At 34.9% G+C, this 2,171-nt stretch overlaps 1 pseudogene; it reads right to left on the bottom strand.

Moving 5' to 3' along the window:
* Positions 1 to 1,459: 1,459 nt before the first annotated feature.
* Positions 1,460 to 1,585, bottom strand: LOC115230479 (annotated as a pseudogene).
* Positions 1,586 to 2,171: the final 586 nt, after the last annotated feature.

Raw genomic sequence — 2,171 nt, 5'->3', positions numbered from 1 at the left:
GAACTCATGAATAGTCAATCATTTGCCCTTCAAAGAAAAGGGGCCACAGATTGTGAATATCGAATCCTTTTTCCCAACATATAGTGATTATTTTTTTAATCATAGAGGTAAGCTCAACATCGATGGTTGATGGTTGAGGCTTAACGTGAGTTGTAAACTCCGAATTTTTGGTAAAGGAGGACATAATAGTATCCTCATAAACATCCGTTTGTGTTGCGAACTCACAGCAATGCGACATTTTAGATTTTTCCCATACAGATTTGACTGGCTCTGCTTTGACCCATTTGTTGTTATTTAGCTCTCTAGTTGAGCTTTTTATGCGTAATTGTTCAGTACCTGCCTTAGCTGAAGGGCAGCCTCCGTAACAAGCCAAATTTCCATTTAAACCACAGTTAATGCATTTATTCTCTGTTTTTTCTTTAATTGAACAGAACTTCATATTATGGTCTCCACCACAAAAAAGACATCTTTCTACCTCTTTGCAGTAGTTTGAAATGTGGCCAAATTTTTGGCATCGAAAACATCTTGTAGCAGGGTTTTTGAACCACTCACAGCGTATTTTTTGAAAACCAACTTCAATTCCCATTCTGACAAGTGAAGTGGCTTCTGCCCTTGACTTCAAGGTCAATTTACCAACTGGCATATTCCTTCCATTTTTATTAAACCGTTGGAAAGAAAAGCCAGGCTGGAGAGTCTCCTTTAGGTAAAGCTCCAGGTCTTCTTCGGAAACCCAGAAAGGAATTCCCTTCAAAATTACTGTCGAGGGTTGCAAACAACATTCCGAGATTTTATGGCCATCATGACCAAATGGCTTGTTATTGTTCAGGTCATTCACAAAAGAATCCCTGTCACTTCGGTTATTGAATTCTAGGGTAAAATGCCCCAATTTCTTTGCAGTTATACGAGCCTTCCGAGCAGTCAAAGATTTTGTTAAAATATTGAAACATTTGATCCGTCCAAGCGCAAGGCGATATTCGTCCCAAAAAGCTCTTTTATAATTAATGAAAAGATGGCGTACTGGGTCAATGTTAGATTTCAGAACATTCTCAATCGGAATAGCTGATCATGCGATTAACCTTTAGCGCCTTTATCCTCAATAAAGATTTAAAAACGTTCTAATTATAATTTAATTATGGTCAGTAGTTAGGTCACGAACGACCTTTAGGAGGTGAAAGAGGCCAGAATAGAGGTACACAGTGAGATATTTTGGAAAGAAAGTGAGTTGCCTTTTCATGACATAGTTTTATTATGTTTATTTAACTTTTAAACAAGAAAGAAATTAAAGATATCTAAGTTAATTAAAGGCCTCGTTTTAGTATGAGATATAGAATTATTGAGGATAATTTAAGCATCGGAATAAATCCGGTTTAAAGGAGGGTGATTGTGAGTCTTTTGTAGTTAATTCGACAACATAGACAAACATGCTACCATTAGAAAGTCACTAACATAGACAAATATTAAAGTACGACACTGTTAGTTCCCAGGCGGTCACCCAGCCAAGTACTAAAACAGCCGGTAATCGCTTACCGCTTAACTGCCGTGTTCGGATGGGAACGGGTATTTGCGACTAAATATGATCGTACCGTAATTTTACTAATGTTTCACAGAAGCATTTATATCCATTCTATAAATTTTATAAATGGAGCAATTATCAATTCATTCGAAAGTATTGTCTATCCACTTCCTTCAGAGTTCATTTGCCCCGATATAGTAGAAATTTTAGCTCAACAAGAGTTATCTAAAATAATTAACAATACAATTGTTTATAGAAATTGGGTACCCATCATAACCTTTAGTTACGAGATGAGTTGATCTTCAGTTGATAATTAAAAAGAAGAAAATTTTATTACAAATAGACCACTGTCCTGCAGACTGTATACCTCAAAACTTAGATTGTATTAAGATTTTATTTCTTCCTAAAAATTCTACTAGATTAATACAATCAATGGATATTTAAATTATAAAAACATTCAAGACTCATTTCATGAAAAGAAAGCTACAATACTTAGCTGATCTGCTCAAGACTGAAAATGTTCCTTTATACAATTCATACAAAAATTGACATTAAAAGATGCAATTTTGTTTGTTAATATACACCCCTTGACATTAAAATCCGGACAATTAATAAATCGTCTGATCAAATTTAGAAAAAAAACCTTTGAGCATAGTAT

The sequence above is a fragment of the Octopus sinensis genome, unplaced genomic scaffold (genome assembly GCF_006345805.1).
Source record: "Octopus sinensis unplaced genomic scaffold, ASM634580v1 Contig15598, whole genome shotgun sequence".
Taxonomy (NCBI): Eukaryota; Metazoa; Mollusca; class Cephalopoda; order Octopoda; family Octopodidae; genus Octopus; species Octopus sinensis.
Note: the sequence above shows the minus strand (reverse complement) of the source record. Positions and strands in the feature narration are given on the sequence as shown.